Consider the following 24,192-nt stretch of genomic DNA (forward strand, 5'->3'; position numbering starts at 1 on the left):
TCACCTAAGAATGGCAAGTGATATCTTGTGTCTCCGTTGAGATGTTACAGGAATAGTATTCTGTTACAGCACACAGGATCCATAATGGCTTGAGAGATACATTCTCTGCATCCAGTGTCCATTTTAAACAGGGAAGGAAAACTATGGTAACATGATCACACTATCCATAGCCTGGGACTTGGGATACAGCTGGGCTGCTTCTATTGAAAGAAAACCCTTGAATCCAACAGAACAATTTGCTTCCAAATTTGGTTTTCTATTGCATTATTGCAGAAAGAGCTGTTGCTTTAAAACAGGATTTCAGCTGCTGTGTAGCAGCTGTCTGCAGCAAACAAGCTATGAAGTCCACCAATTTGTTGAGGTAAGCAGAGAACAGGCACTCGGAAGGGAAAAAAATTGGAAATCTTGGCCCTGCATCCAGAGATAAGTTTGAGCTTCCTTCACTCAGGGCAGGATTCTCCCCTGCTTGTGTGTCCTAGGCAGGAAGCAAGGTCGAAGGGAGAGACTTGCAAGATCCCTGCAATGACAGTGAGCTGAAACAAGCTGCTGAGCATCTCTGGGCTCCTGGGCACGATGGCACCGTGCTGGGCATTCCCTGTGATTAGAAATCTCCCTGTGGGACTGCTTGTCCACACTTTCAGTAGGATTTTCCTCTCATCTATTTCACCTCATGCTTCTCATCCAAATCAAGTAGATCAAATTATTATTCCTCAGTCTTATCCTTTCATGCCTCACAAATCTTCTCGCTTGATTGTTATTAACACTGTGTAGCCCAACTTAACCTTGCACAAAATAAAATATGTAAAACTCCAGGAAAAGTATCTTTCCAATGTACTTTCCATTTTTTTCATGGTGTTTAAATACAGCCTCTGATTATTTTTAAAGCTCATTCATATTTTAAAATGAGTTGATTAAATGTTTCATGAATTTTACTTGCACTTTAGCTAACACTTTCCATACCTAGCGATCTCTATTAGATTGTTTATTCACTTCATATTCAGTCCTGCAACCAAAGGAATTGACTTCTATGTGCTCTGCATGGGTCTGTGGCACAGATTGCCACAGAGTGTATAGTATTATTTTTGCTTCTTAACTAGATGAACCTAATCCTCCTAATCACATTCCTGTGGGATCATGTATAGAAAGTTAAGATTTGCTTTACCAAGCATTCAGAGAAAGTCTTATAAAACTCAATTTTCATAGTAATTGCAGAAAGCAAAGGTATCACAGATACTAATATAACTGGAGCATCTTTGTGTTTAAATTTGAATGAATATTCTTATGAGTTTTCTTTATTTCTTGAGTGGTTTTGCATTATTCACCCCACTCCACTTTCGCCTATGGTCAAAATCTAATTTATGAAGTCAAAGTTGTTATTTCCACAGGTAGATGTAACTCTTGAGCTGAAAATAAAATGAAATTTACCATGGAAAAATGCAAACTTATATATATGAGAACAAACCTGTCTACAGCATGCTCCAAACTAGGAGGGATATAGCAAGAAATGATGTAGTAAAAAGACTTGGGATTGATTGCTTCCATAAATTTAGCTTTGATCTGCAACATGGTATAACAGGAAGAAAGGCTAGCACAGTTTGGGGCTGCATTGATTGGAATGTGTGCTGGAGCAAATAAACCATAGATTGGGTCTTGCTTTAACTCCTTAGGGTTTTAATTCCATGGGTTTTCTCCCAGGCTTCCATAGTGGTATCCTGGGGCTTTGATAACTCCGCATACATCCTCATGTACTTGTGTTTTGGGATATCTTGTAAAGATATCAGCGACCTGAAAAATAGTGATAACAGAGAAATCAAGTGGTCTGGAAGGACTGCTGTATAGAGGTAAACATAACGAGTTCTGATAAATTACATGCTTAGCAGGATAGCAGCCAAATAGCAAAATAATGCAAAATAATGTAATTGATATATATATATAAGAAAAACAAGGATTCAGTCACACCATATAAGCTAGGATATAATTAGGAGCAGTAGAATGAACATAAAAAGAAAAATCTAATTTGAATATTAGGAAAAATATTCTGAATTGCCTTTAGCCTTTCAAATAATATCCCAAGTGAGACTGTGGGGGATTCTTGAAAATTGATCCTATAGGTATTAATTAAAGAGCCAATAAACCTGCAATCTACAGCAATCTTATCTCTCCTGAAGGGATTTCCCAAGCGATCTGTGCAATATTTTTTTGTCTCTATCACCTCTGGCTTATGCAGATGGAGCAGAAAAGCAGCAGTGATGTCTTCAGCACAGGTGGTAACCTGGCTGCTGGTGAAACATTGAGTCCACCAGCCCTGCAGATGCCAAATGGAAAAGGGCAAAGAAAAGAGGCATCTGGAGGGGGAAGAGCAGAAGGCCCTACTGAGAGGTGCATCAAGGAAAGAGAAAGAAAAGTGCAAGAGGGGCTTTTGCAGAGAGTAAAAGTGACCGAAACCTGCTAGGAGGTAAAATGTGTAGCTGTCCTGCTGATGCTTCCTGGAAGCCCCTGAGGAGTGGGTACAGGGGACTGAGTACCAGGGACTGATGCTCCCTCCTCACACCATCCCATGGCTGCTATTCCTGCTGTTCCCCTGGACTAACCATTCCTTCCAGCCTTAGTCATGTTATTGCTGCCAAGCTTGCCCTTGGGGAATTGTCAAGAATGTTTCCATGGGGCTGGGGCGATGGATCAGGCTGTCCAGGGTGTCCCAGGATGGGAGCACTTCTACTGCTACTCTACTACAGCCCCCACGTGCTCACCCAAGCCCAGCTCGGTGCCCCACAGCAGCCTCACCCTGTGGGGCTGGCTGGGCTCGTAGGCAGGGACAGAAAGACTGATTGGATGGGAAAATGCAGGAGAATTTGGTGGAACTGAGAGGAATTTTTAACACCCCAAGCAGACAAAGCTGGGAGTGGAATATTTCCAGTCAGAAAGGTGGTGGTGGGTGCCCTGGGCAGGGCTGCCCAGCTGGCCATGGCTGCTCCCTGCGACTGAGGCCGTGAGTGAGGGACCAACCTGATGTCTCTGCAGTGCTTTGTTCTCTGGGACCTGTATTTTAACTGCAGTGGGTGAATTTCTCTTGTTTGGGGTTAAGAAGCACAGGGAAGGCTCTTGTTAAAAAGCTGCTGGGGGCCAGGAGGACACTTCCCCCAGACCCCACCGCTCATCATTTTGGGAGGCTCTGCCCGGCTTCTGTCAGGGTGCGAAATGCAAAGGAGAGGTAAGCGGGGATTCCATCAGCACAAAGCATCCTTGTTTTCCCAAAGTTTAACTTTTTGGTTTTTTTTTAACAGTGATGTCTGGTTTTGTTGTTGAATTATTGCCTCATATGTACCCAGCTCATAGAAACCTCACAGCAGCTCTATAGCAAAGCAACCTGCAGTGCTGGGAGCGAATGTTGTTTAGCAAAGTGTTTGGGTGCTGCCTGAAGGTAAAGGGATGCTTTCCTTCCCCTGTTTCAGTTATTTTTTGGAATGAGTCCATGAGCTGCTGTGGAGGAGCACTGGACCTCCATACACCCCAGGGGTTACCTCCACTGGGTCTTTGCCAATTGTGGGTGCCTCTCCCTCAGGATTTGATGAGAGCACTGTTGAAAGTGAAGAGCTATTTTACAGGTGTGCATACAAAATGTATCCATGGATATATGTGTGCACATATGTGAGGGAATCAAGCTGAGAGCAGTGAAGATAAAAAGTGTTTTCTGACTGTGTAACATTAAATCCAACAAATATATTCCCGAATGTTCTGTTAGGCAAAAATCAGCAAGTAATGCAGTCATTGTATCAACTACTGGTTGATATATTATTTGGGCTTCAGTGTTCCCACTACCATTGCAAAGGATAATGTCTGTTTAGCCAGGAACCACGTGCAGCAACTAAGGTGGCTACTCTGGTCCCCTGTTTGTGTGTCACAAGTGTCCGCAGACACAGAAATATGCGAGATGTCTGTCTCATAACATGCTGCAAATCTTTTTCCTGTTTAGAACCAGGATTTTTCTCTCACTTACGAAGTGCCAGGTCCGACTCCTGTCTTGTATATTGAGGGACATCCAGTGCCTGGGGAAGGAGTGCTGTTTGTCTGTGTGTGTAGATGAGCCTGCTCAGGTAAATTACTTGACAGTGGGAGTTCATTACACATTTTTGTGTAATAAACAAGTGATTTGTTTTGAAATGGTGAGTTCATGTTTTTTTTTATCAGTTCAGGACTGTATTTTTTGCAAAAATCGATGTGATTTTACCTAACTTTAACAATATGTAAAGAAATGTAAAATGTAGCATTTGCCATTAACTGTTTGAAAATGTAAAGAAAATTGCACCTGTTGGTTTACTGCTTGATTAATGTTGTAGCTATTCTTCTTTTTCAAATGTTTATGGTCTATTTAATGTATCTTTACTTGTGTGAAGGTAATTTAACTGTTATACTACTTTCTTGTACCAGAACTCCTGTTAAGTGGATGAATAATACAAAAATGGTACTACTGGTACATCACTTTTTTTTCTGTCTAATTTTCTTCTTAGAAGAAGAGAGATGAGAGGTGGACTCCTATTGGTATCACTTTCCCTTGTAATCACATTGGCAAGTGTCCGAAGGTGTGATGGGAAAGCTTTTAAACATGTGAATGTTCCAATTGGCTATGAGTACCAGTAGTGGAATTGCTTTTGAGGTCATGCAATGACAGATCAGCAGTAGTACAAGGTAACTTTTCTGACCAGGCAGCAACTAATTAATGTTGCTTCTACAATGAGAAATGACTTTCCACAGCAACTGATAGAAATCAAGCCATAATGTTAAATCAAAGAATACTGGGAATTTGCCAAGCAAGTGAAGATCGCTCTCTCTACAGATACTCTGCAACAGAAAAAAAGATTCAGTTACTCAGATAAATGACCTTTGTAGGTTATTCATCTAGCTCTCATCAGAGCGGGTGCTCTAGGTTTCCTCTCTAGAGGAAGAAATTTTTCTCCTCAGAAGAAGTTTGCTTTGTTTTTCCCTACCTGATTGCTATAGTCTTTTAGAGGATATTTATTTTTAAGCCACGGCCTCTGTTATTTCCTTTGCTGCCTGAGCTTAGTCAGAACTCTGTGCCTCAGACATTCAATAAAGCCCAGGAGCAGAGGAAATAACAGTGCAGTTAACCTCCTTAACATTGATAATAAATAAGCACTAATAAGATACGTACCAGAGTGGCAATTGCCCTGACATAATGAAATGCACTAGTTTAAATAAGTGGTAGCTGGTGTCATCATGCTTTTCAGCAAAGAACCTATGCAGGCATTATATTTTCTGGGTAATTTGTGTCAGGTTTTGTGGGCAGCTTAGCTGCTGTTAAGACATTTAGTCCAAGTGGCCCAGTTTTCATAAATTCTTGACACCGAGCAGAAGAACCCTTTGTTTTTACAGGTGCCTATCTCTGATCTGAGCCATTTCTTTAAAAATATTGCCCCAGTTGGGGGTGCTGAGCATTCTTGGAAATCCAGTCTCTGTCTTCTCCCTTTTTGTTTAATCTACATTTCACTGGATTAAAGCCAGCTTGATTGAGAATCCTGGTTTCCAGTTGCTACCGTGGCTCTAGATTGAACATGGTACCTCTGCTATCAATTTCAGTCCTTGCAGATCAAATAGCTCTCTTCATCTCACCCTACTGACAAGCTCTCATGACAACTGTGGTGAATATACACACTCTGGAACCGGAGAGGAGGTTTACTTTATTGTAAAGCAATTCTTCAAGGTGGCTTAGTCACTTGTGTTGAAGGAAAGGCTAAGGTTCTCTTTGCAGCAGCCCCAGCCCAGGAGAATACAAAATGTCCCCCTTCCCCCGTCTCAAATACATTGTCTCACAGCTTGGGCACTGCTTAGAACAACTCGTGTACTGTAATTGAATCTCAATACCTAAAAAAAAAAAAAAAAAGTACTGAATAACCAGGAGATGTTTATAAGCACCAATATTAATTAGACTATCATAGTTTATGAAAGCCACATGAGGATGTGATTTGTGAATCGTAACTGAGTCTCAGTGATTGTGCTAATTTATTATGGTTTGGAAATAGAACTGTAAATTTGTAACCGTTGTGTCTCATTATTACGATTATTATTTTTTTTATTCCACAGTTCCCTTGACACTTATTGTGTTACTAAAGACAAGAATAATAATACTAGAAAGTGGTCATGTTTTATCTCTGTAATATTGCTGGCAAATTGAGACAGCATGGTAGCAAAATCATAGAAGCTTTCTCTGAAGTGCCCACATCTTTGGTTTATGGAGCTTGTTAGATTTTCGTCATTGCTTGGTTGCAAAAAAACATCTGTTCCTGCTTTTGAGAAATATTTGTAGCACTTTTACAGCAGGATTTAATTACTGGCAGGGAATAGTGGTTGGGTGCCATGCAGTACTAAAAGATTTTTATCTATACTCCTCTATATCTATGAAGTGTAAATGACAAATAGGAACACTATTTAACTGTGACTTTAGTAACAAAGGCTATTTGCTGAAGAACTATGTGGTGAGAGAGTTCAAATGGTGGTCAATACTCAAAGGATTTGGTTTCAGAGTTTCTAACAAAGGGATGTGATTTGTTTCTTTTTGAGCTCCATACCAGAATGCAGCTCGCTAAATCCTAAAACTGTTAGCCACAGTAAAATCTCTAATATGAACCTTGAGTGAATCTGAGATACTGGGAACTCTCTGAGCAGCTGCAGTCATTGTTGCTTATGGTTTTTCAAAGTGCTGATCACTCTTGGCTCTGAGTACTATGCTTTTGATGGAGCTTTGCTTAATTCAATGATTTTGTTAGGTTTTAGCTGTCCATCTGTCGTTTGGGAAACATCTTAGACATTTATGTTATCATGAAGATACAATCTGATTTTTATACTGTCTGAAAAGGGGGGCATCTCACTCATCTAGAAATATCTAATGCATAAATGTGACTGATGGCATTTGATTATAAAAATTTCTCTGGTAATTAGAGAGAAGCATAATACCTGAGGCAGCAGTAATGCCAGCTTTGGCTCCCTTCCTTCTCTTCAAAAAGCTTATACCATTCTGATTTTTATAAAGCCTGCTTTCTTTCTGTTCTACTAGAAAAATAAGCCTTTTCCCACATCTGATGGCCTCCCTCATTTGAGTTATCCAGGAATTCTCTGAACTCTTCATCCTTGTCAATTGTAATAGCTGTAGAGAGAGAACCAAGAGCGGGTCCTGCATTTTCTTACTCAGTGCGTGTCTCCAGCTGAATAGCAAAGAGGATGATGACTTTACAGGCATAAAGCCAGGGTTGTCACAGGTGTTAGTGAAGTTCCATTTTGGCCTGGGGAATCTTTCTACTGCAGCTCCCTGCTCTGCTCACACCCTTTTTGTACACTATTTATTTGCATGAGAAGGCAAGATCCCAGCTTGGCTGGTAGGGACAGGCCTGGGAATTTGTGGGGAAACTCTTCAGTGCTTATGTATGGGACATTACATATGGAAATCATGATGTTATTATAGCTTATAAGAAACATTTATATTAGGGTGGCACCCACATGCTCTGCTCTACATTTATGTATGCAAATAAGTGACAAAGCATTTGCAGTTTGCAACTGAGAACATTTTTTTTCCTTTAATCTGAGTCCTCACTCAGTTCCTGCAATGATCTAGCTGTGGCAAAGGTTCACACTGTGGTATTTGAAAATAGTTTCAAGCACCTTCAATGTTTTTTAGCAATACTGACATGCCTGCACAGGCAAACAGACATAGTCTGGACTCTCTTTATACCAGCAAAAAAAGTGCATTTACCAGTTTACTTTGTGTATAATTCTGGGGTTGAAACAAGGGATACCCCTGGGGATATCTTATATTATGTTTGTATGGCGCTTTCTCAGCACAGACACTTAGAACCCTAGAAGACACTGTTGTGCTGGCAAAAGCTTCATGTGTTAGCTTTTATTTTCTATAAAAATTCTTGGAATTCAAAAACTAGTCATCCTGCCCTTTCCCTTGCTTTTGGCTGCTAATGCTTTGCAGACGGTTTGGTGATGGATTGGTTTGTCTAGGTGTTTGTTACACACTGGCGTGCAATAGCGTATGCAGGGTTAATGCTATGAGTTCCAGAGAGATGGAGAAATCCTCCCTCAGCTTTCTCCTGAGCCCTAGGAACTCATTTCACATCTCATTCATTAGACAAACTAGCTGATCTGAAAACAGCATGCAAAACACTCCAGATTACTCTGATGCAAAAGTTTTAGTAGCCTGTTCCCCCGAGGAGTGCCAATAACTCAACTTTTAGACCTCAAAGAAAACCTGATTTTGAGGGTCCAATTTATGATGGCTTGAAAATGAATGCAGGGTAGTGTTTGTGAAGAACTGTGAGCTAAGGACAACACTCATTTTGTTAGCTTAAAATGGCAGGCCTGCCCCCTCACCTGTAATCTCTGAAGATTACCGGCTCCTGGCACACTCACAACACTGACAATGCACTGTTCATAGCACACTGGCCTGGGGCAGATTCATAACAACTACACTTCTCTGCTCAAGGTATATAATTTCATTGCTTTGACACAGGCAGTATTTATAATAGCAGGGAAAGACATTTTTGCCCCATCTCAAATGAGTGACAATTCTCATATTTTCTCTCTCTGCTGAGCTTGTTGCTCTCAATTCTAATGTGAGTTTCAATCTTGCATATACCCATTTGCAAAATTAAATGAGATATTTCCTTGTATGGATTTAGGTGATTGATGAGGAAGTTTACTAAGGTGGTGTTCAGCGTAAACACCCTGAATTCAAATAGTTATACAAAATGTGAGGCACTGTCAATCGACAAAGTTAACAGACCATTTTTTGATAGCATATTTTCTTACTGAGTCTCTGGACTTCACTCAGGAATTAATTAGGAAATTCCTAGTTTCTGAAGTAAGAGGAAACCTTCTTTAATGTGTACCTGGCAATGTGACACGTAGGTCAGAACACCAGAATTAGGAATTTTGGCATTAAGCTTACCACTTCATTTTGAGTGATACTGCATCTGAAAAGACTTATACATAGGGAAAAATCCTAGAAACATATTCAAATGTAAAGAGTTCAAAGACCTAAGTGACTGAGAAACTAAACCATGCCTCTGGTAATGTCTTCTAATGACTTAATTATCTTCTCTATTTAAAAATATGCATTTAATTCTAGTCTGAAGTAACTGAATTTCTAATTTCTTGATGTTGCATTTCTCTATGACTCTTTCTCTACTGTGATTAACAGTAGATGTTTTTTTCCTGTAGGTGCTACCTCAGGTGTATCTCTGCATGCTTCACAGTCATACCTCTTTGTAGTGTAGACAAACACTTCCTCTCTGAAGTACCAGTCTCAGAAAGCAAACCCAGTGTAAAGCAGGGGAGGATTCAGCTGCAGAGAGTTTAGTGACAGCACAAGTACACCTGAACATGCCTGCAGCCAAACCAAACTCTGTGCTCCCACCCTGAGAGCTGTAGGTATTGCTTTTGCCCAAGTCATTTTGCTCTGTTCCTAACATTGCAGTCTTTTACAGGTGAGATTATCCCCTGTGAAACCCTGCACAGTAAAAGACTCCTTTCAGTACCCATAGCAACGTAAGTTTAGAAAAATGCAACAATAACATAAAACAAGAATTTGTTCTGCATTCTCCAAATGGTCCAAACTCTCCCATTGATTTTAATAACTCTTTTGCCTGAATAGTTGTGATGTGAGCAGGTTATGATTGAAATGGCCTAAACCCCACTTACAGGAAATCTGTATGAAATAGAAATATCCAGAGACGTGACCAAGTCATCATTGTGTGTGTAGTAAAAAGTGTTTGAGTGTGGTAGAAAGTAATTTTAGCTTTAAAGGTGAAAGTACCACACTGAATTCCTTGCCTCTTCTTTCATTTCCATCCACCATTGCCTCTGCTGCTTTTTACAGATCCTTTTCCTCCTTTCTTGTCAGCTTCTTCCGGGGACCTGGAAGCTGAATGGTGATTCTGCCTACAGGTTTCTGTTCAGTTCAGGTTATGATTACGAGCTTGTCAAAAGTAGTTGCACAAATTCCTAAATACACCAAACATTTCCTTTTCTAATTGGAAAAATACCCCCCAAACAAAACTAGCTAAGAGTCTCATGTCCTCTTAGTGCCCCACAAAACCGTCATCTTCTCCAACAGACTGAAAAAAAAGAGATTTAAAAAGTATAGTAAATGACCTCTTATCCCCTTAATACTGCTAGTTTATCAAATCCTTTAAAGATTCTTGAGATTTGTTTGGGGGTTTTTTGCAGCATTTGAAACAATATTCATAGAACAAACAATCTAAAGTTCTTTACCAAAGTGATAGATAACATTAGCAGATGTCTGAAGTATTCAACAGCCTCATCCTGCACTTTTAAGAACTAGGCATATTGGTAGAAATGTTTCTCTTGTTCTGTGATGTAAGATGGCACTTGTATCAATCAAGGAAGCACTTAGACAACAGAAGATAATGCTGTAGCTGAAGGATTTTTTCCCCTGAAATTCTTTCTGCAGAAAAAAGTACATTGAGATAAATATCCCACTGTCAGACACACACAAGGAGGTCTCTTTGCTGAACAGTGTCAATAGATTAAAAAAATAGAAACACACAGTGCAGTCTGCCCACTGTTATTCCACTGTAATTCTGGTATCCTTCACCTGGTTCAACAGAGAGCCATTCCATCTTTTTACCAAGGCACATGACAGGAGAGTTCACCTTGTGATTTCTTAGTATTTCTTAGAAAGAATTTTTTTATGCCCATATATTTACTGCAAGAAACACTTTTATTTTTGTAAGCAGAATGAGAACTCATTTATTCTCTTGAAAACTTTGATTTGAAGTCAGGGCATTACAATTCCAAGCTCCTGATTTGCATGTGTCCAGGTATACCTTGGAGGTGTGACCTGTGTGTGAACCTGAAGGAGGGAAAGAAATGGTTAAGGGAGGAGATGATCATGTAAATGGAATAACCTTGCTTGATCACCATGAAAGAACAAATTCTCTAGGGGCCAAAGGATTACTGTGTCTACAAAGGTCCAATAAAGAGGAAGGTCGAGCTACTCATAGTGTCATCACAGCTGTAATTCTCGAGCCATAATAAAACCCCAGTATATTATTAATTCAGCTGTTCTGGTTGCTGTAGAGATGATATTCCAGTACTGCCACTAATTCATCTTTTTACCCACTAATACATTATTTTCTGCAGGGATTCATTGTTTTAACCCTCAAAGTGAATTAGCCTGTGGCATATTTCAAAGGTTTCTGCCCAATTAAATCAGTCCAAGGACATTCACATTGCATCAGAGCCACTAGCAATACATTAGCAAAGATAAAAACCCCAGTCAAGAGGGTGGATATCTTTAATGGGACTTTATCACTGAGACTTGAAGTTATATATATGTGAGAAGCAAAATGTGCTTGGCAATTCCCACAGAGATCGTGCACTCTAAAATTACCTTAAAGTGCACAATCACTAACAGCAGTATTTGTCACACTCACTGCTTGTTAGTTTAGAACAGAAAATTACTTCTCAATAAATGCTGATTTGCCACAGAAAATATATAAAGCAGTAACATGTAACTGAAAATGATCATCAAACTCTAGTATTGCTGGGACTTGTTTCTTACACTTGTGGGTGATGAAGGGTTTTTAGCTAAAAAGAAAATAAGCATGCACAGTGCTGATAGAGAGAATGGGGAAAAGCAAAGTGGAATGAACATGATATGAGGACCAGCTGAGCAGGAGCTAAGCAGCTTTGGTGGACCCTGTCTGGGGCCTCAGTACCATGTTCTGCAGAATATAGCACCTATATTGCTCATGCTTTTGCATTATCTACCATTTCCAGACTTCCTGCTACTCTGGATTAGGGAGAGCCATCTGTGTACAGCCCTACCACTTAATTTTTCTCTTCCCCGAACAGCAGGCCGGAGGAGATAGCAGTAGAAAAAGCTACCACAGATCAAACCTTTTCTCTCCTGCACTCTGGGTGGACTAAGCACAAGTGTAGGTTTAATTTTTGCTCATTATTATTTTCAGAAAGTGAGATGAGAGTAGGTGTGAGCTTTGTATACCTACACTCTTTCAATGTTTGCCTCCAAAGTATTAGTACACCTGTCTCTCAGTCTCCTACAATTCAGGTACTTACCACTAGTGTTGGTTTATGCAGAATACCAGCTATTCTTATTGCATAGTTTGTTCTGGAAATTAAGGAGAAACATTTTGGAATATAATTTGTTTTCATGGTATTAGTACCTGTTTTTATGACGCTGCCATTTACGAGGATCTGACACTGCTCAGACGCTGAATTCACTGGTTTCAGAAAACAACAATGCAGAACATAAAGACAGGACAGATTTTTACTGGGTATTATACCACACCGGGGAAGGCATTTAAAACACAAATAGACAACATGTAGCACATGCACTATTAAGCTTTTACAGGGCATTATTCCACTCAAGGGATGCTTGTGGTGTCAAAAGAGAGAGAAACAACCCGGGACACAGAGAGCAAGACAGATCTTTATGAGGAATTATCCCACACTGGGGAGGCTGCTATTGTGAACAGAGGGAAGAAAAACAAGGCAGGAGATAAAGACGAGAGATTTTACTGGCTTTAACATTTGCCTCTCTGTGATCTAAAGCCACACTGGTAGCACTGGATGAAGAATTCACACTGAAAAGCTCATCCTAAGATCTCATTCTGTTTTTCCTGTTTGGTAATTGCAAAGGTCGAACTTAGCAATTTTTCCCCCACATACTTTGTTCTCTGGATATTTTTTCTCTCAATCCATAGGATAAAATGACCAGTGAGGCACCAGTGAATGTACTGAGAACAGTTCTTTTCAGAACTGCTGTTTTTCAAATGCTATGAAATAGAGCTGTGCAAAAAATAAAGACCAGTGGGATTTTGTTGATAAAGGGAGTTCAAGGAGAACAAAAATAATGACTGAGTTAGGGTCAAAATAGGCAAATGGTTTCAGACAAAAGAAAGTACAATTTGAAAGTGCCACTTTTGTTGTGAATTTAGATGTACATACGAAAGCGTGTTCTATTAAATGCCTTAAAATAAAGAATGTGTATTTTCACCTTGACACAAAATTCTTTGATCTTGAATGGAATTTTTATTTTGGTAGTGAGAACCTCATTAGCTAGAATTTTAATTTTGAGTTGTTCTGAATTACATTGTTTAAAAACTTTACTTGTTCAGACAGCAATTGCAATCGGGCAATAATTTGAGTACTGACATCAGTAAAGCCTCATTCCTTATGGAGTATGATCCTACATTTTTCTGTACAAATATCTTATGTTAGTCTTCCTTTGGTATCTGAGAAGTGTGAATCATTCCCATAGCTGGGAACTGTGTAAAGTGTCTGTGCATTCCCTGTTGTCTAATAAGGAGAGACCATGACATAGACTGTCTCAGAACCAGATCTCATAGGATCCTTCTTTTCTCAATTTGACTGAAATTTGAAGGAAATTCTCTTTTGAGACATCCTTCTGTGATAAGAATTTTAGTTGAAATGAGATGACAGTCAAAAAAGTTACAACAGGGAACAGAAGGGAGATTGCAGGTTCCTGTAGCTCTTTTTCCCAGAGCAAACCAGGTAAAAGCCAATCACTGAGTTATATTCAGTGGGTAGCATTTCTTATATGCTGCTCTCCAGTGGCCCATCATAGTGTCTTAGGAGCCCTATGAGAAAAGAGCCTGAATGGCAGTGGGGACATAGGCCAGGCAAATAGGGTCATGGTTCCACTACCACAAAACCCAGAGTGACAAATAGCCTGCCCTGCATTGCTAAACGGCAGCTGCATCCTCTTTTATGCATAAAGAGCTGTATCTCTTTAGCTGTAAAATGTGGTATTCACTTGCTATATGCCATACTGCCATAATATTGCTTACAAAATGCTCAGATATTATAGGAAAGAAGGTGATATAAACTGCTTTACATGACATAGCAGACAATGTGAATGTTTCAATAGGCTGGGTCATTCTGTGGCATTTAATAGTCTACTGTGTTCTTGTGAGTCTACAATTAAAAAAAACTCAACAAAACAACAGGACCATACCCAAACAATCCAACCACATAAAAAGCAGAGCTCAGTTTCTCCTATTAAATTCTGTGGTCTAACAAATAACTGGTTTGGTGCAATGTCGTGGCTGATAAACTCTAGGAAGCTTTTCCAAGGGAAGGGCAATTGTGGAAACAAATTTTCTGAAAAAGAGGAAGAAAAAACCCAAGTACATGAAAGTCACAAGATAGGAAGAGTTAACAATGAAAATGAGATCAAAACAGAGGAAGGAGATACAAAGGTGACGTTTTCGAAGAATTTGGATGAAATCCTCAACAGTTAAAAGAATAATAGCAATAGGATAAAGAAATATGAAGGAGGGTGGAAATGAGGAGGAAACCCATAATGTGGAAAACATCCAGTGGGTGGGAAAAGAATACTTGTTATGATTTGTGTGCTTTGGCTGGCACAGACTCACCAGTATGCAGTTACTAGTTTCTAAGACTCCTGTGATTCAATAATTTGTTTGCTTTTTCTTGGGTTTGGGGGGGGAAAGCCTCAAACCATCATAACTGCCCCTTGAACAGTATGCTGGATCAAAGTGAATCAGAACACACTATATATATAAATGATCCAAGAACTGTATTTCAGTATTTATTTTTATCAATGTAGCATCCCTCTGCCCAAGTGTTTGTATGCTGCTGATCAAGAATGTTTCTGTTCAGGCCATGTTAATGTGCATACATATAATTAGTTCTGCTCTAAAGGGATCTAGTTTGTCTTTAAGTATTTTTCTTTTTTTTTTGCTTTTTCCTTCCTGTGATTCATGCATGTATTCAAGGAAGAAGACATATAATCTCTCTTCCTTTATACAGACTAGTTCCTAAATCAGGCTTGTTCTGGGAGGTCATCAAACCAAGAGAATATGACATTGTCCTAGCTAATAAAATTAGGGGAAACAAGGAGCTGCATCTTGCATTATACCTTGTAAGTGGAACAATTTAAGCTCTGTCAGGATTTTTCTGGGGTCACAGTCCAAGGGACTGCTAATGACAAAGAGAAGCCTTTCTTAGCCATGCCTGGCACTGCTCAGGGCCTGGGTGAAGACAATTAGAGCATTCCCACCTGACTTGGAGCTGCTACAGGGCAGACCCTGCCTCTGACACTGGTAAACCCAAACTGCTGAGTGCTATAGTTTGAGTTACAAAATAAATTGGTTGCAGAGCTTTCTCCTAACTGTGCTATTACTGACTTTCAAGTGTAAATAGATCTTTGTCGAATTTTGCAACTGAGTAACTTACTCTTTTCAGTAGACATATTGTCTGCAGTGGGACTACTCACAAAAGCACCTGCACTGTCATGGTCATGAATCCCATTTGACCATGGGAATGGCAGAGGTATCTGGCAGTCTTATTTGCCATCATAAGTGTGTTTGCACCTTGAGACAGAGTGAGTGGCTGTCAGCAGCTTCTGGGGGTAGGAAAGACAGTGGAAAAGATGTGGTGGAGAAAGCACCTACAGTTTTCTGCTGTTGCACAAAAGTGGTTTGTGCTGGAAGGTGTATTTGCTAGTGACAGTCAGATGTGTACAGAAGCTTTTGCCATTACATGGTCGTATTCTCTGTTAGGGCATAACTTGTTCATTCAGCAATTGGTATTACTGCTCTCCTCAAATTCACACTCTTTGTACCCAACACAGCTAGATTAAGATTTAAACTATTATGCTAGCCCTAAAAAGTCTGAAAGTCATGGCCCTGACAGTGTTATTTTACCAAGGATGATTCTTAGTGGTTGTGAAAAGATATTTCTGACCCAAGCCACAATGTACCTGATGTCCAGGAGCATCCTTCTAGGTCTGCCAAGCTTTGGTTGTGTGAACCATTCACTGTAATGCATGGTAAACTTTCTAAAGTGTTGGAAATTGTGGATCTGTCTCTGGTAAAGCAGACACAAGTAGTCTTTCACTCAATTTAGTTCCTTTCATCAGAGAGAGGGTGGAAGCTGCCCAGCCTCCCTCCCCTATTTTGACTTGCCCAGAAGAAAGTGGTACTGTGCACCTTGTGTGACTGCTGGTACACCCCTAAGATGGAAGAAGGCTCAGAGGAGATGAACCAGAGTGATGTGAATATCGGGAATAATGCAGGATATGACTGACCCCAGCTGCTGCAATGAGCTGAGTTTATTTAAGCACAAAGGGGTCCAGAGGGTGGGCTTTGTTTGAGAGAGATGACTTGAGTTTATTAAAAGAGTATGGGTGCCTCCCTAAGTTAGGGAGTGTAGAGGTAGCGAATGTGTTGCTCAGCCTGACTTATAGTATAAAAACTGAAGAGAGCAAAGTGTTTGAGCTGATTTCAACCCACACATTCACTCCTGGCAATTGGCAACACCGAGAATTGTGATGACGAGCATATCTTGGAGACTCGTAATGGGAATCACATTGGGACTGTGACTGAACTGTGTGTCACAACTGATGTATGCTCTGCTAAGTGTCACTTAAGTTTGCACTGTGTTGTTCAATATATCTTTTTAATCCTTAGGCTATTTAAAAAATCCTCTGTAACATCAGCTATCTTTAAATAAGTAAATTTGATGTGAAACTTTACACCGTCTAAATATGGAACATCTAAAAAGAACCTGGTGAGGAAATATTGGACTTTGGTACCACTGGAGAAATGGGATGTGGAAGAGACCCTCAGACCCATGTTACACTGTGGCATATGATAATTATCCTGCCTGTTATATTATACTTCCTAATAGGTATTATCCATGCCCAGACTAGACTGAGTTGTGTGATTGTGTGTGTGGTTTTATTTATCAAATTCAAGATTAGGCTTCTACCTCTCTCTCCAGTGGTGGGACAGTGAGGTAAGAACTCATTTGTAATATCTGAATGGTCTAGTTTTACCTTTTGGTGTGGTTCACTGTGTATTTGCACACTCTCTTGCCAGTGACTACAATAATTTTTCTACTCTGATATGAAGGCATTTTTTACTTGTTTTCTCTCTCATTTTATTTGTTTATTTATTCTTCATTTCTGCATACAGCTAGACTCACAAGTAAATCTCCCCAAATAGCAAATAAGCTCCTGAAAGTAACCTGTGTTCAAGGAATAAAATGATTGGGCTTACTAACTTACTTTGCCTGGATTCAGTGGAGAGGGGAACTGCATCTCTTTATAGCACCAGTTCTCAGTACATCTGTTCAAGTAGAAGACTCTGAACTAAAAGCAGGAGGCCATCTAATATTTCTTTTCACGTCCAGATTTTCTGTGTTTACAAATATCAACTACAAGGTTTGTGTAAATTGCAAGGATGACGAACTCAGAGTAGCTACAGCAAGTTTAAAATGTCTGTACAGGGATAATAAGGAGATTGTGAAAATCTGCTCTAGGAAGTTTTGGAGACATTTTCAGATAATTAATGCAATGTGTAGGAACCTGAAATCAGCACTGTTTCTTTTTGCTTGTTTGTTTTATAAACTAGTAATTTAGGAGTGCATTACAGGAGCACATTAAATTAACCATTATTAGATGAGGAAATGTTAAGATTATTAAGATAATAAAACCCAATTAGTGTAGGGTTTTTTGTGTATAACATGGGCCTCTTATAGAAAACCTATTATTCAAGAGGGACTATAAATATTTTGGGGAATATTTCAGGCAGAAGCTGGGGCTTAAGGTCCTTGAGCTTTTTTTTGCAGCAAGAAAAGAGTGCTTTATGAACAATGTACTCTTTGAAACACAGTGATGTGATGCTAGAGTTGAAAAAATGATTCCCCCAAGAGGATTTCAGGTAGTGTGTAAGAAGTTTGTCTGTTAGTCTTATATCCTTTGGGAGTAAATTGTGGCAGCTGGAAGAAGAACATAAATCATTGATTATTTGCTCATGGAATGATGGAAACAACTTGCCTGGTTGCTCATTCTGGAAATGTTTAGATACCATTCCTGGAAAGTTAATGCATCACATTTTCTTCTGATCAAGAAATTAATTAGGACTATTTCCATTAACATTAAAAGGTCGACATCAGTGTAAGGAAACTGGAAATGAGATGAGAATCATTCCTAGCTGGTATCTCAATAAAGGATAATATGATTCTGGAAAACTATTTACAGTGAGTGGTGGAAGATGTCTTTAATAGTAAAACAATGTATTTTCATAGTGGCACCAATCTTCTCAGACAGGTTGTATTCTCATATTGTTTTAATTTTCCTCCTGAGACTGTGACAAATGATTAGAATTTTATGACCACTTCAGGCAGAAATTATACAAGGTCAATAATTTCTCCATTATAATTTTATGACATCAGACACCCTTATAATCCTGCATCACATTAATTTAGCTGTTTCCTGGGCCGTTATCTGAGTCACTGCTATTGATTCTTGTTGCATAGGTTACTGCTGTGTCCAAAACTATTTTTCCAGATTAGCCTCAAGCTGGAGCCAATTAAGGGGAACCTTCATGACAAGTGTGTTTCCCATCTGGTAGTTTATTCAAATGATCTCTCTTCATTTACTAATCCCAAATGCCAGTTCTTCATGTGGCAAATTCTTGTCCTTCAGAATTACCTCCATTCCACAAAGCATGGCTGTCAACCTAAATTTCATTTGATATTTTATGACAGATTTCTTAGTGATGCTATATCTAGCCAACATGGGATGGCCTTCACACACCTCCTACTTCAGGAAGAGGTAGTGTGTGCTTTGATATGATCTATGGGCTGAAAATATAACTTCATCTTTGCATGGAAATGCACAGTTGCACATTCTTTGGATGTATCAGGTTGTCTGACTGTTGCTGAGTCAGAGGCATTTTGATAACATGTCTCACCTGACTGTTGGTGGAAATTATCACCTTTTTTCAATAGGAAGAGTAAATTCTTGGTCCTCATACGGTGTCTGTCTGCAATTTTCTATCTTCCCTGGGCTAGAGGTTGTGATTTGAAAAACCTTCTATGGAAAGACTATAAGTCATATCTGTCAGTTTGTTGTTTGGTTGGTTGGTTTGGTGTTTTGTTGTTTGTTTTTTTTCCCCAATCAGTTTTTTCCCAACAGGTTTTTCATATGTCAGGGCCCTGAGTGCACCAATAAGCCTTAATTGTCCTGACCAGCTTCACCTTGAGATCTCCACCCCTCCCTTGGGCATCAAGGAGCCTTTTGAGCTCAAACTGGAATTTAGTCCTGGTTTGAGCTGGAGGAGAAGAGCAGAGAAGTGATTGCAGCAGTCCAGCCATCATCAAGTGAAAGTAAGGCAACAGGTCTGGGCTGTGGTTGGAGTGGGAAGTCTAAATGATGCTGAAAGGGCATCTCTGTCAGCTTAAAGTTAATCCTGGCAGGTGTGTTTCTGAGTTTCAGGTTTTGATGTTGAGGTTTGTCTTCTATTTTCAAGCAGATAATTTCTGAATATGAGTGTGACAGTTCAAGAAAAATCTGAATTTCACCAGTTTTATTGGGGAGAAAATTATTTGGTACAAAACTATTATTCAGCCTTGGTTTTATTTTAAAATTGGATTGAATTCTCTCTGGTGTACTAATCTTATGTCCACCTTTGAGCAAACCAGGTCTGAGCTTTGTGCTTGTAGAAAAATCTGAAATGAGGCCAAGGCTCTCAGCATTTGTTTTCATTGCTGACATCTCGCAGCGCACCATTACGTATCTGTGTATAGAATATCTATAGTAGTCATTAACGTGGGCTCATTACAGCCTGCCATCTGTAGTGGTGACAAAATGAGCTACATTATTGCCTCAAAATGCTGTGATCTTGAAATGATTTTGCCCTGTATCTTCCTCAAAACATGTGCAAAGCACAGGGAAATTAACACTACAAGGAACTCTTCTTTTGCTTTTTCTGTTCTATTCCTCTTATTCAGTGCAAAACTTGCTGTGGTTTTTAAAATCCCCTCCAGGTAAATATAAGGAGATGTGCTGATCCCTGTCTCTTTGTAATTTTATTTTATTTGGAGTTTGTCTTATTTTGGCTTTTTTTTTTGGTTGGTTTTTTTGGCCATGGGTGACAGATTTTATTGCCATCCTTTTTTAAGTGATACTAAATGTGGCTCAGACTTTGAGTGAAGTGTGTACAGTGTGCCTTTGGGTCAATACCACTCAAAAGAGAAAATACATTGTAAGCCCCTGCTCAGACACAAAACAATGCATTTGTTCAGAAAGGGAGAAAACATGAAAGAAAGCGAGGATAAGGATAGAGACAGTTTCTGGGCATAAACAGGTAACCTGATCTTGTAAGATTATGGAAGATTAGTGTTCTATCAGGGAGCAGAGAATTCCTTTTGGGAGAATAAAACCAATGGATTAAGCACAGAGGTACCTGTCTCTGTTGTGCATGGCAACAGCATTAAGGTTCTGCTTAACAGGGGAATTAAGAAAGTGTAAGCTGTCTCTTTGTATAAGTCTTCCATATTGGCAGCATTGCAAGCCTCAACAAAATCCTGATTACCTCAGAGAAGTTTACATCCCCATTGATCTGGGGAGCGCCTCACTCTCTGTCATGGTTTTACAAAGGAAAAGTTTTAATTTTTTTCAAAGTGATATTCAGAAATTACAAGAGAAGGAAATACCAGAAAACTTCACCAGACCTATTGGTGTCCCAGACTCTTTCTTCCGTCTTCCTCTTTTCTGTCTGTGAAGAAAAGAAATAATTTCTGAAGTTTCTTGTTTCATCGGTTCTAACTTCTTTTTTTCTTTCTATTTTTTTGTGTGTTGTTTATAAAGAGTCATGTGCTCATTTTTGTCCTCTTCCCGTTGTTATACTGCTCTGTTGGCCATTTGTCCAAGAAGATGCCTCAGTCCTGGTGGCATTGGTGCTTTGCCTGAAAACTGCTCTATGCTTTGCTGCCACACTTCAATTTCTGCTTTAGAAAACATTATTAAGGTACATGTGACTGGAATATGTATTGGCAAAGGAAACAAAGTAAATGTGTAGGAAGGTTAAGAGGCGCCTACTTTTGATTACTATCAGATCATATCCTACTTGAACAGCCTGACTTCATTGTGGTGGCTGTCAAGATACAGATGGAGTGGATGCATCGTTAACACAATGACCTTGATTTGATAAGGCTGACTCTTCTTCATTATTATTTACATGAGAGGTAACTGAGGCTTTAGGAATGTTTCTAGTAGGTAGTTCTGAAGACAAGTTCCCTTCCTTGGAGCACTTGCTTCTCTCTGTGAATTGCAAGCAATTTTTTTTCAGAAGATGAAAGAAATTAAAAGAGACGTGAAAAGATAACTCAGAACTAATTTTGAACCTTTTAAGTGAAGCTTAAAGAGGGATTTGCTTTAAAAAAATCTTGCCCCACCCCCTTCCCCCCCAGCAGGATTGTAATGACAACTGGAATGTGTTTGTCAGTGTAGTTAGTCAGGGGTGGCAAAGTGGGCTTGTGGGAAAGAACTGCAGTCTCGAAGACGCAGTGGGAGATGAGACAACTTTCTAAACTTCAAAATCAGTTAAATGTGGAGCTTCCACATGACACCAGCTCTTTGTGCTTCTAACAGAAGTGAGTGATGCCCCCCAGGCAGAGTAGTAACCAGATCCACTGGCCTTTACTGTAATCTGGATAATCATCATTGATTGACCATATACCTTAAAAATTTGTGTCTTTTGACAGTATCGGAATGTCACTGAACCTGCCTCATTGTCCTGAATTCAGAGACAGCTAATGGCTGAATGGTTATAGGGGGATGTGATGTGCTTTCAAGTCAGATCCTTGCAGCCATGCTGTCAATCTGTCCATCTTTCAGTTCTTAGTGGCTTTGGAACTTACTGGACATCTTTGGCCTAATTTGATAGAGGAATATTAGTTTCATAGGTGTTAGGCAGTGCATTTAGGTGGCTCAGAGGAGGCTACTGCATGTCCTCACTCCCTTCAAGTAGAATGATTGTAACTTGGCCTCGTAGCCATTCCAAAAAGCAGCAACCAGCTGGACTGTCATCACACATAACTTTCATTTGACAGCAGCAGCTACGAATCACTCTGGCTAAAAATTTCTCTAGGAACTGAGAGAGAAAGCAGGAGTGATATGGAAAGGGTGTGGAGGAGAGGAGGAACTGCTAAAGATGGAGGACACAAATGGGTAGGAAACTTGCTTTACTTAGCTGTGGTACTCACAGGACAATTCTCTTAGCTTTTTTCCTTTCATTTGTTAAAAAATATAAAAAATTGCTAAGGAATTATTATAATCTAGAAAGGGTCTGGTGTGATCTAATAAGAAAGCAGTGCAGGGCAAATGCACATGCAGGAAAGTAGTATCTTTAACAGCAAAGGTAGAGTTTGAATAGAATAAATTACAGTAAAACCTGAAAGGAAGGATTAAATAGAGGATTACAGAATATAATTGAGATGAAACCAACATTTCCACCTAAATTGGATAGTACAAGTGTGAAAACTGCTTATGGAGCTATTGATGGGAGTGCTTAGCCTGCTACAAATGCAAGTGTATAACAGAACATTTTTCAGTACAATGATGAACAGTCTCAGTTGTGACAGGACACTTACTTTTTAAAGGTAAGTTACCATAGCTACAGAATGCCTGAAAACCCATAACTTTCCTTATAAGTCTGTATTGAGGCTGGCAAATTTTATACAAAATGAGGTTCTTGTATGTTTGATCTAGTTCTTTGCGAAATGAGAAACTGGTGGCAATGACAGGTATCTAGAGAGGCTGAAGTGTTCATCTGTATTTCTATGCTTTCTCTGGCTCTGGGAAACTTTGTCTGGGTTGAGGGACATATAGCAAATTACTGTATTCACAGATCTGCTGAATGGTAACAACATCTCCTATAGTGACACAGAACCATTTATTCCTCCTGCCCACAAAATAAAGGCTTTCCAGAAAAATGCCCAATATGCAACCCTGCTATCCATCAAAATTGGAGAAGCAGGAGATGATGGGGAGGGAGCAGCAAGTAAATTCCCCTTCTTCTGTGCTGTATGGTATTGGAAGAGATAAAAGCACTGTCTTGCAAAGGGAGCACTGAAATCTTTCCTCTGCCACAGATCTTGTGAATGTCTAGAGCAAGTTATCCATCTCTTTGTGCCTCCTGTTAGTACAGCAGAGGTTATGCCACTGCTTTCCCTCAGGAATGTGGTGAAGGTTAACTGCAGTTAAGGGTAGTTGGGTGCTCAACCAGCCCAGATAGGCAGAACTTCTCAGCTGCTCTTGGGGAAAGTAGGGAAGAAAGTTAGGAAGCAACTTTCAGGCTTTTATGGTTTCATGGGAGAATTTTCTTTCTGTGATAGCATGGATAATGTCTTCTGTAAGAAAGGGTGAATCAACTGGACTGCTATCCTAGTTTACAGACTGGATTAGATATCTGTTTAGGGATGATCACTAGTACTGCAAATCAAAGCCTGGGTGCTCTGGATAAAGCAATACAGAGAAATAAGAAAAAAAAATCCATGTTGTTTCCTTTTGACTGAAGCAATAGAAAATTGGTGCAAGGATGAAGTATATAAAACAGAAAGAGAAAAAAACCTAGAAACATCTTTACTTAAACTATGATATTGCTGTCATGCTTAAGAGAAATATATGAAGTGGTTTTTTTGTTTGCTGAATCTAGCCTTGTGGACATATAAAAGAGGGTGATGGATGAAGCAACCACTTGTTGCAAGCCTCCAAGCTGACAGGAAGGGAGTAGGGAATATAGTTCAGACAAAGACTGTACATGCCAGTTCTGTCATCTATATTATTAATGTGCTGTGTTTGGTCCCTGCAGAGAGCTTAAACTGAGCCAGAGACAGGATGTGCATCCAGTGAACATTTCCTATGATACTGGATTCATAAAGTTGGTTTTTTTCAATAGTCTAGAAAGTTAACTCCCCTTTCCCTTTTATCTGTCTTCCATTCCAGAGATACCCTAAATGTTTGATTTGCCTTGAATGGATTCCAGCACCGGTCACCAAATGTTTCACTTGTACTGAAAGAAAAAAAAGCCAGGCTCATGAGGAAAAGAAAAAGAAAAAAATATGAATTATTAGAGCTGTTGCTGGTTAAAGACTTGTGAATAATTTGGGAGTTTGTTTTGAAGAAAGAAAGGGAAAATATAGGCTTAATGGGAAAGGACTCGGCAGTGAGTCTTCTTAAGTTCTATGCTTGGCTTTTTATTTTGAAATCCTGTTTCCAAATCTGCAATCCACTTTCACTATTCAACCTTCTTTTGCTAGGATAAGCTTTTACTGTTTCCAGTCCTGAACCAA

The sequence above is a fragment of the Neopelma chrysocephalum genome, unplaced genomic scaffold (assembly GCF_003984885.1).
Source record: "Neopelma chrysocephalum unplaced genomic scaffold, ASM398488v2 Primary Assembly neopelma1_70, whole genome shotgun sequence".
Lineage (NCBI taxonomy): Eukaryota > Metazoa > Chordata > Aves > Passeriformes > Pipridae > Neopelma > Neopelma chrysocephalum.